Below are 10,822 nucleotides of genomic sequence, written 5' to 3' on the forward strand. Positions count from 1 at the left end.
CTGACTGTGGCCTCCTTTGCCCCGAGTGGCGCTCAGCCTCTTGGGCAAAGTGATAAGCTCTCCCAGGAGGCAGGCTGTGCTCAAGGAAGGACAGGGCTCCCACCTTGTACACGTGGCATCATTGTTGTACAGAAACCTCCAAGGGAATAAAGTGTTCTTTGTTTTTTTAAGACAGCGGGGCTTTGTGTATCATAGAGGAAGAGGTCTCAGTCCCACCCCGACACTGGAGTCAGAGGGGCCAGCATGGTGGTGGTCGGCCTGACCTGGGCCAGCTACGGGGTACCTCCAGACCCTCGGTTTCCTCATCTACAAGATGGGGCTAATGGAGGCGTGAGGATTAAGGGAGTACAGCTCACAAACATGCTGAGCAGTCTCAGCCGGGCAGCAAGCGCTTCTCCGTGACTGTTGTGACCGGGTGATGGGAGGCCTGGTCCCCGCCCATCCTCCCGCTGGGCAGGGCAGGCGGCCTGTGCTAGGAGCTCTCTGCAAGTACTGAGGTGGGAGGGCTCAGGGGACACTAGCTGAGGCCAGACTCGGCCTCCCGGAGGAGGGGAGGTCTGAGTGGAGCTCTGAAGGGCGAATGGACCTGTCCCTCTGAGGTTAGACCTAGCCCAACCTAAGCGGTCCGAGAGGGCTTCCTGGAGGAAGCCTCGCTTGCCAAAGGAGTGTGTTCATGTCTGTCCACCCCCACTTCTGCCCAGCCTCCTGCAGTCAATCCTGGACACGCTGAGTCTCCACAGCTACCAGCCTGGACTCTCCTTCCAACTGCTGAGCCAGAAGCCCCCGCCCGCCTGCAGAGGAGGGCAGGAGAGAGGGCCCAGCTTCCGCTCCAGGAGGGGACCAGCTCTCCTGTGCCTTCACACCCCGTTGAATCCCCAGCATCAGCCTGTGACGTCAGGCTTGTCTGCAGCTTCCGGGGACAGGAGGGTGGGAAGGGGCTGGCTGGTGACCCCGGGCAGAGTGTCCTCAGACACGTCACAGGCTCTGTTAACCCAGCGGTGTTCCCCCTGACCCCCGGGTCCCAGGCAGCAGCTCCTTCCCCCGTGAGGTTCCTCTGGCCCCTCTCTCACTTCTCTTCCCTCTGAAAGAAACCAGGCAATTGCTAAAGCCCAGGGTCCCCCACTCCCATCCATGCTGCAATGGTTAAACGTTACCAAAAACTCAGGCGGGAGGAGGGGTTGGGAGAGGTGTAGGGTTTGTGTGGACTTCTTGACATTTTATTTTCTCCCTGATTTGAATTTTTACTTGTTTTATTTGCGATGAATACTATATTAACATGGTACAAAGTAAAAAATGCAAACGGAACCCAGGCTATGCTGCGAAGAGAAAAACCGGGTCCCCGCCTCCTCCCAGCCGTGCACCCCTCCCGGCACGTCCCAGGCGAGTCCCAGCACGTGGGAACATCCACGCTCCCGCAAAGCACGGCCCAGGTACTGACCGTTCTGTTCTTTGCTTTTTTCAGTTGACGATTACCTTGGAGATTGTAGCAGTTTCCCAGGGCTGCCGTAACAAAGGCCCACAGATTGTGTGGCTAAAACAACAGACATTTATCCTCTTAAGTTCTGGAGGCCAGAAGTGTGAAATTCAGGTGTCAGCGGTGTTGGTTCCTTCTGGAGGTTCTGAGGGAGAATCTTTCCCGGCCTCCTCCAGCACCTGGTGGCCAGCAATCCTTGGCTTGTAAGCACATTGCTCCTCCAGTGTCTGCCTCCGTCTTCATGTGCCCTTTTCCCCTGTGGGTCTCCGTCTTCTCCCCCCAGCCCCACCCCGGAACTGCGCGGCTTGCAGGATCTTAGTTCCCCAACCAGGGATCGAACCCGGGCCCCCGGCAGTGAAAGCGGGCATCCCAACCGCTGGACGGCCAGGGAATTCCCTGTCTTCTCTTTTCATAAGGACGCCAGGCGTTGGCTTAAGGGCCCACCTACTCCTGGATGACCTAACTAATAACACCTGCGAAGACCGTTTACAAATAAGGTCACATTCACAGGCACCTGGGTTAAGGACCGCAACACATCAGGGGACTCAGTTCAACCCACAACAGACACCTTTCCTCATCAGTGCGTTCCAGGTTTTCCTGAACAGCTGCGTGGCCTTTAATCGGGTGAGCATCCCTTACTTTATTCTTTCAGCTACGCTTGGGACAGTAACTAGATGGGGACAGCTGAACAGTCTTGGGGGAAGGGCAACACTGACCAGGCCACAGAGGGACAGTGAGGCTGGAGCTGAGGGGGCAGATTTAGCCAAGGCCTGGGAGGGGGGACGGGAAGGAAGGGCGGCGTGGCAGACGCTCCCAGGTACCTAGAATCCCAGTTTGTTCTGTGCTTCAGTGTGTCCAGAAAAAAAATAAAATAACACCTTTCCAGACTCCCTTGCAGCTAGAGGTGGCCATGGGTCCCAGATCCTGCCAGTGAGATGAAAGCTGTGGCTGGGGCTTCTGAGAAAGCTTTGTGAAAGGGACACACGCAGCTGTGACACATCCCTTGCCCTCTGACCCTGCCCCCTCTTACTGATGAAATGGGGACAGGATGCCTGCAGGTGCAGTGGGGATAGAGCTGGCCCCATGGCCTTGGTGGGCCACTGAACCAGCCTGGCCTGGGGAAGGCCAGTCACACACTCTTCCTTGGTTTCTCTGTCATTTGTAGCCAAATGCATCACGACCCGGTAAGGAGCTGGCAGGTTTTGCCCGGGGTGGGGGGTGATCTGGGTCATGCCTTAAAGACCCCCCCAGGAGGCTGTGAGGTGAGTGGGCTACACTGGGCAAGAGGAGGCAAGCCTGGGTGGGGGCATCTGAGCCAAAGGGCAGTTCCAGGCTGGGAAGGGAGGGTGCCGGTGGCAGGTGGGCAGGGCCACTGGGGAATGAAGGGAGACAGGTGAAGCCCCCATGCAGTTTGAGGGAAACCCCGAGTCAACCCACCAACCGTCTTCCCCGATTTCTGCAGCACGGGAGGCCGGCCGTGGGGAAGTGCGTCCTCTTCCCCGTGCCCCTTCACGCCTCTCTCCTTTTCCTTTTTTATCCCTTTGGGCCCCAGGCACAGGGAGTGAACAAAGCGTGCCCCACCTCCTGACACCGTCCTCACTGGCCCGACCTGGCCCGCCGTCACTGATGTAATCAATTCTCCTGGTCAAAAGCCCCTCGCCCCACACAGAGCTGGGGCCTTCATGGCTCCCCCATGGGGGGCGGGCTCCTGTGACTGCAGGAACAACGGATCAGCCCTTTGCACACACACACCCTTTAATACTCCCAAAAGCCCAACAGAGGACACCGGTGGGGGGCGGGGGGCCCTGTCCAGGGTCACAAGGCCAGAGCCCCGGGCCCTGTGGGCCCACAGCCCTCACGGCGACCGGCCGTCCTCCACCCACCGGCGGGAACTTCACCAGAACCAGGATCAGCCTGGGCTCCCACCCTACCCGCCCCACCGACTCCTGGCGGCCGACTCGTCAAGTTCTGCGGTTGGAGTGGCAGTTCAAGTAGCAGAGGAGCCTGGGACAGGCCAGCACCCACTCTTTGTGAGCCTTGGTCTCAACTCCCTTGCTGCGTTGGTACCCAGACCCTGACCTCATGGCACCCACCCGGGCTCCGTGGGGAGGGAGTGTCCACCGTGACCAGGGCACACTAGCTAAGGCTGCTGGGAGCTGAGCCTATGCAGAGGGAGGGAAGGCAAGGATGCAGGAGAGTGAAGCCGGGACATGGGGTTGAGTGGCCGAATGGCGACGGGTGATCTGCTGGCAGCCTGCAGGCTGAGGCAGGAGTGGCAATCAGAGAGCAGGAGGCCCAGGGACAGACTGGAGGGGGCGGGTGTCAGTGAATACAAGGCAATTTGGGGGCAGCCATGGCAGTGGCATTCAGGGGTGGGGTCATCAGGAGGAAGAAGCCAAGGAACAGACAGGCCAGACGGGGGTGGGCCACCCTAGGACAGATGCTGAGGTCACCAGGGGTGGTGGGGAGCCCGTGGCCTGGCACTAGAAGGGGGTGACTGCAGCAGAGCGGGGCTGGGGGGGAGGGAAGATGAGCAGCCCAGCCCCTGGCCCACGGAAGGAGGGTGACGGAGACAAAGCAGCGCCGGCCTGGGGGGCTCCCACTCCCCCCTCACTGAAGCCTCAGCGTCTCCCACCCTCCCGATACAGGTCCTGACTTCAGCTGAGGTGGCCAGGCCTCCTGGGGCCGCTGCTCCCCCTGCCCCACCCTCCACGGGCAGGCACCGCCCTCTCCCTGGTCTGGGCGTGTGCCAGGAGCCCTCCCAGCCCCAGGCCCGCTCAGTTGACCCCCCGATGCCCCCCCGACCGCCCTCCCGGCCTCTCCTGGGGGCCAGCCGAGCGCCCACTCCCCTCCTGCCTTTGGTCCCTGGAGGGCGGCTGCCTCCTCCTCCTGGACTCCGAGGCTGGCCCCTGGTCCCCCTGCCGGCCCCTCACGGTGGAGCAGGCCTCCCATCTTCCATCCAGGAAGACGAAGTTCCTGAGGCCCAAGGTCAACAGGCCCAAGGTCATGTGCCCTTCGTGTTGGTCGAATGCCAAGGCCTTTCCAACCGCCGTGTCCCCTCCCCCTGGCCCGCGGCGGGCATGGGGGCTATGGGGTGCCGAGGCGGAGGGCCCCTAAGCTTCCCACGGCACTCGGGCTCCCGAAACGGCCAGGCGTCTCTAGGGGAGCTGGCTTTCGGGGTCCTGGCACCTGGACACCGCGCACGCGCGCACCTGTCCCCACCAGCCCGGACACGACCCCCGCCCCACCCGCGGCCCCCCCACGGCCGAGCTGCTCCAAAGCCAGAGGTGCGAGCCAGCGTGGGACCTGGGACCAGAGCCTGAACTCGCCATGGCAGAGCCTGGGGTGTGGGGGAGTGGTGGGCAGAGCTGGAGAGGGTCTCTGGCCACCAGCTCCGGGGACACTCGGGGGATCCAGTACATAAGCAACACGTTGCAGAAGGCGATGGAAAAGAGGCAGCTTGCAGGTCGCTTCCAGCCAGGCAAGCACACCCTTCCTTGGGGCCTCCTGCCCTGAGGCTGCCCTCCCTCCCCAGCCCCTTCCTCTCTTTTCTTTCACAGCACCCCCCACACTTATCTTTTATCATCTCTTGCCATCTCCTCTACTAGATGTAATCCTAGTACCCTTAGTTAGTGCGGTTCCATCAGCACCTGAAACGGGGCGTGACACATCATTGGGGGCTCAGCGGGATGAATAAACCTGGCAGTTCAAGGACAGGGAAGCTTCGGAAATGAAAACCTCCAAGAGGGAGGCAAGAGGCTGGGAAAGTAGGTCGGGGCTGGGGCTTCGGGTTTTACCGGGTACAAGCAGGGAGTCACTGGAGGTTCCGGTGCGGTGACAGCTCCCACGCTGTTGCCTGGCACGGCAGTGACGGCAGGCCGCAGGGGCCAGATCTAGGAGCTGAAACACTGCTGGCAGTGGGAGTCCTGGAGAGCCAGATCCAAGACCAGGAGATGCTCTCTTCTAAGAGCCAGAGAGGCTGCCTAGCTGGGAGCCCAGAGGCCATGGCGTCCACCACAGACAGGGACCAGGGCTTCTTTGAAAGGGGGTTGGAGATGAACGCAGGCTGAGGGTTCTGGGGCAAACAGAGTGCCGCTGGGAGCCAGGTAGCCTGGGTTTTGACTTGCGGCTGCCCGAACCTTCACCAGTGCCCCTCATCCATGGCACGGGGTGATCTGTGGAATTCCTCCAAGGGCAGTTTGGAGGAATGACTGAAAGGGTGTTCACAATGCCGGGCACGGTCCTGGGCACAGCTCTCAACAAATGGTATTTTCGCCGGGTGGAGGTACCGGCACGTGCAAAGGAGGGACACTGGTCTCGCTGTTATCTGGGGGTGCCCACAGAAAGCAACGCCAAAGCCCTCAACAATCCGAGGTCCTTCCCATCTCACACCTGAAGATGCGCAGTTCTTCACCATGCTCCTCGGCTCAGCTCGACCTTGGCTTCACTCGGCAGTCTGGGCCTCACGTGGACGTGCCCCCTCAGCCACATTCTGTCAGCAGCCCCTCCATCATTAGCAAAGAGGAGGTAAAGTCACATGAATTAAGGGGTAACAATAAACCTTGATCTGCAGTACATCAGTCACAGGAGCCTAGCTGGGTGAGGGTGGGGGAGTATTTCGTTCCCCAGTCCCTAAATCCTATCTAGTTCTCAATATATTTACCAAGTGTTAAAGAGTCTATCTCAGTTTTAGTAAGCTTTTCTTTTTGGCACAGAAGCTTCCAGAACTAACACTGAGTGAGGGTCATGGACCCAAGTGCATGAGAATTTCATTTGGCTGTGCCCTCTAAAAAGTAGGTGAGGGCTTCCCTGGTGGCACAGTGCTTGAGAGTCCGCCTGCCGATGCAGGGGACACGGGTTCGTGCCCCGGTCCGGGAAGATCCCACATGCCGTGGAGCGGCTGGGCCCGTGAGCCATGGCCGCTGAGCCTGCACGTCCGGAGCCTGTGCTCCCCAACGGGAGAGGCCACGACAGTGAGAGGCCCGCGTACCGCAAAAAAAAAAAAAAAAAGTAGGTGAAGGGACTTCCCTGGCGGTCCAGTGGTTAAGACTCCACGCTTCCACTGCACGGGGCACAGGTTCGACCCCTGGTCTGGGAACTAGGATACCACATGCCGCATGGCCAAAAAAAACCCAAAAAAGAAAAACGACAAGTTATAATAATGTTGCTTTTCACTATGGCCTGAAACCATGCTCTGGGTCTTAAGGTTCTGAATTCTTAAAAAAAAAAAAAAAAGAAAAGCAGGTGAGGTTCTCATTTAAACTCCTTCTGGCCCATTAGTCCATCTTGGAGTTGAAGTTATGTTATGAAAGCATTTCTTAACACGAGAAAGACTGAATCCTAGGGGTTCCCATTCCTGTGCCAGAAGGAAACCCACAAGGATCTGCCCCGGGCAGCTGAGGTAGCCACAGACCAAGCGGGAGCTTACGGCCAGTTGTACTGTGTAATGAAACTCAGGAAAAGAGGTGGCTTAGAGATTGAGGAACAAACAAGAAGCACAGGCGTTAAAAAGCTTAACAATATTATGCGTTTATTATAGTTTATAGAGCCATGTTACACATGCTTGGTGCTTCAAACTGAGTTATTGTTAAATGTTTTTCTGGATGCAAAGCCATTTGATGCGGATGCCTTAAATACTATAATATTTCTGCATCTATGACCTATGAGCTAAGGAAAAACCAAGGACAATTCCAGAAATGGCAAAGAACATTTAAGAAAAAGATGTACATGAGACGCAATGCTAAGTCCTTGAACCAGGGCCTACAGAAGTTACCAGAAAGTGAATAAAAACAGAATTGTTCTATGAAAATAGTTTAACCAATCACCATCTGTAGATAACAGAGCCTCATACCAGTTTTGGATGTTGTAGAAAAAAGGTTATTGTTTGGTACTGATGCCCTTTCCCCCTCCATACTGTATGCAGACATCGTGCAGCCCCCAGATAGAGCAGCAAACAGAATACAGCACAGCGACTGGCCCCCTCCCTATGACATCCCAAGGCTGTTTCTTACGGCGTCTGAGTGCCTTGAACGAAAAGCAGTCAATTTGACCAAACCTGCCACTTCGTGGAAAACCAGTCATCGCGCTTTACATGAATGTGATGCCACCACACCCACCTTCCTCTGCGGACTCCCCGAAAGCTGGCTGAAAACCTGGGGGCCCGGGTGACCAACCTGTGGGAATTTTGATTTGCCTGCTGACCTAACGCCAACGTTCTATCACTTCCGGTTTTTCCAATGGGAGCGCATGAAGTGTGCCAACCGCACGCCGCTCCCCTCCCATCAGGTCTCCATCCAGCCCCAGCTCCAGCAAACATCCTCTCCGGCCCTCCGGAGACCACTCGGGCATGGGTACAGACACCGGAAGCCTTTGGCAGGACACGCCCACTCGTGGAGGGCCCGCCCCTCCTGCCTGCTGCCGTGGCTCTGAAGGGCCCGCACTTACAGGCCTTCAGGCAACCAGGGAACCCGAGCACAGTCCGGGCACTGACAGTCAAGGCCCACAAAGGTCAGGAAGCTGCGGCGCAGGAGACCTAGCCAGCCACGCAGTCAAGTGCTTCTGCGCAGGCGCGAGGGACCCCGAGGCCACCCTCCGTTACGTGGAGGAGCAGACTGTGGAGCGCGCGACCTCGGCTGCGAGGAAGCACAGCTTGGGGGGTCGCGCCTCCTCCTCAACCTCTTGGGGTCAAAGTTAGGGTGGAACACACCTGCCTGGACCTGCCGGGTCTGAGCTCTGACGATGTGCTGCACTTGCACCGCTGCCAACGGGAGCCAGGGCAAGGGGCTCTGCAGTCAGGTGCCCGGGAGGCCAGGCTCAAGGCCATCCAGTGGAAGGCACGGGGCGGGGGCGGGAGCAGGGAGAGGGAGCCTCGCGGTGCGGCCCCGGCGTCCAGCGGACGCCCACGAACCGCTTCAGCTCTCGCCACTGCTCTGCCCTCTGGGGTCCTTGCTTTTGCTGGTGGTCAGATGTCAAGAATATAGAAGGAACTGAGGATTAGTAACGTGGCCTTACTAAGCATGCCGATCCCCAACCAGAACCAGACACAAGAAGGGATCCGTGTTCTCTGCCTGTAGCTGTTGTGCGGGTGGATTATCAGGGTTCCAACTCAAAAACGTAGAGAGACCAGGGCTTCCTGCGCCACAGAAACCGATCCTGAGGTTAAGGTACAGGAGGTAAGCCTGGCTAAGCAGCGCCGGCAGCAGTAAACCTCCTGAAAGAGCTTCAACAGCTGCTCTGACAGAGCCGCGGTCTCTACAGGCGCCCTGCTGAATGAAGGGTCTCACAGATCATGAAGAAACAAACCAGAACTCAGCAACACCATCAGGCGTCCAGGGTACTATCCAACGGGTCTCGCTTTACTCAAATTTAGCAAAATAATCGACATTTAAAAGAATGTACGTGAAAACCAAATAAAAAAAAAAACACAAGAACTTTGATTTTCCTCAAATCCGCAGGCCTTGAACCTAGGCGCACAGCACACAAACACCATGAAGCCAACAGAGAGCTCAATGTCACCTTGGAAAATAAATGTCACTCTGGGGTGACAGTTCTTTATACAAATATTATGCTTCCCCCTAAACCCCTACCACCAAAAAAAGGGGAAAATAATAAATCCAAAAATAGAAAACAACATCTTGTTAAATGTAAACTTATCCTCTGGAGTTTTTATATATGCTAGAAACATGCATTTATTTCAGCTCAGATGTAAGAAAATATGTCTATCAGTATTACTTATAAATCAGATTAATCCTCAAGACAGTTGACTCACTGTGAGAACATGATTTTAAATTTTAGTAAATTACATCTTTACCAAAATTATAAATTCTAACCACGAGCAAAATGGGTATGTTATACCCAAGGAGAACTACCCCTACTCTGTAAGCTTGCTGCTCATTTATCAGTTTCCTACACTACTGGTGTTGAGAGTGCTATGTCAATGAGGAGCGTGGGCATTAAATTTTCCTCAAATGCCCAATGAAATGCCTTTCACAAATTAACTGCAGATTGAGAGCAAACACGTGAACAGAGAAAAGAGTCAAGGGGAGCGATGGCTATTCCACTCAGAGACAGAAAGGGACAGAAGAGATGACCAAAGGTATCCCCCAAGGGGTCAAGGCACAGAGGAAGAGGGACCTCCCTCCAACTCAGGAGCCTGGCTTCTGTAGGTCATGACATGGCTCTCGGGGCTGCCGGGGAGACTTCCCCACAGCCCAAGTCTGTCTTGCTGTGGGCCCTTGGGCAGGAGTCCTGAGGACGGTGCCAGGACCAGGCTCCAGTGTGGCACAATGCTGGGTGAGGGTGATGCAGCTCCAGATGCCTAACGCAGCCACCGGGGGACTGCTCACCCGATGGTGGGGTGGGGAGGGAAGCACGGGCACCGACACCACGGGCGGTGGTGGAGGCCTCTGCCCCAGGTCTAGTCAAAGAACCACAGGTTCGCACTGGGACGCTCAGCTTTGAAGGGGACCTCTGCCATGGGCTTACCTCTCTCCTGACTGCCAGATACAGCAAAGCCTGGCTTACCCAGAGAACAGCTGGGGTCTTCTGATTAACTCAGTTCTATCAAACTACTCAATGGATAACAGATTCTGAACAAATAGAAAAAAGTGTCTCAAGTTAAATTTTTCATCTGTGATTCAGAAGGCACTTCAAAATTCCGGAGGGCCACAGGGTCACTGTCATTAGGTCACCAATCCTCCTGTATAGGACCAATGGAGAAGTTGTAAGAGACAGGGCTCTGTTTGTGACCCGATGATGTCCTGGACGTCTTGTACCTGAATCTCTGGTATTAGCTAGTCCGTCAATTACTTTGCAGAGTCAAGCATACAGCACAAAGACACACAGTATGTTTGCATTTTGAATAAATGGGATTTTGCTGTATCATGGCAGTTTATAAAATAGTCTCATGAGTTTGATATTTGACTCTAAGTAAAATCCAAAAATTATAATCGTACATTTAAGAGGTCACAATGTGAGAGGTAAAGTACTCATTGAGTACAGTTTTCTTAATAGCCGAATCACCTTGCCAATCTGCACTCAGTATCCATTTATTTAGAAGCACAAAAGTAAGCTACTGGCGCTAACTGCTACAATGTGCTAGCGTTGAAAGATTCCACTAGATGGATGAACCAAGGCTCTCAAACCAAGTAGCCAATAACCATAAGCGTTTCCTGTCAGACAAGCCAGGACCTGCGGGAGCTGCCCTGAAGGCGGCCTGAGCAATGGAAATGCCTGGTCTCCCCTCTGCTCGCGTCCCCTGCCAGGTAACACCTTACCTTGAGAACACACACAGGCCAGGGTAGCACAAACTGCTTCGGTCACACGTTTGCTGGGGGAGCTAAGATCAAA

This window comes from Phocoena phocoena, chromosome 2 (genome assembly GCF_963924675.1).
Source record: "Phocoena phocoena chromosome 2, mPhoPho1.1, whole genome shotgun sequence".
Lineage (NCBI taxonomy): Eukaryota > Metazoa > Chordata > Mammalia > Artiodactyla > Phocoenidae > Phocoena > Phocoena phocoena.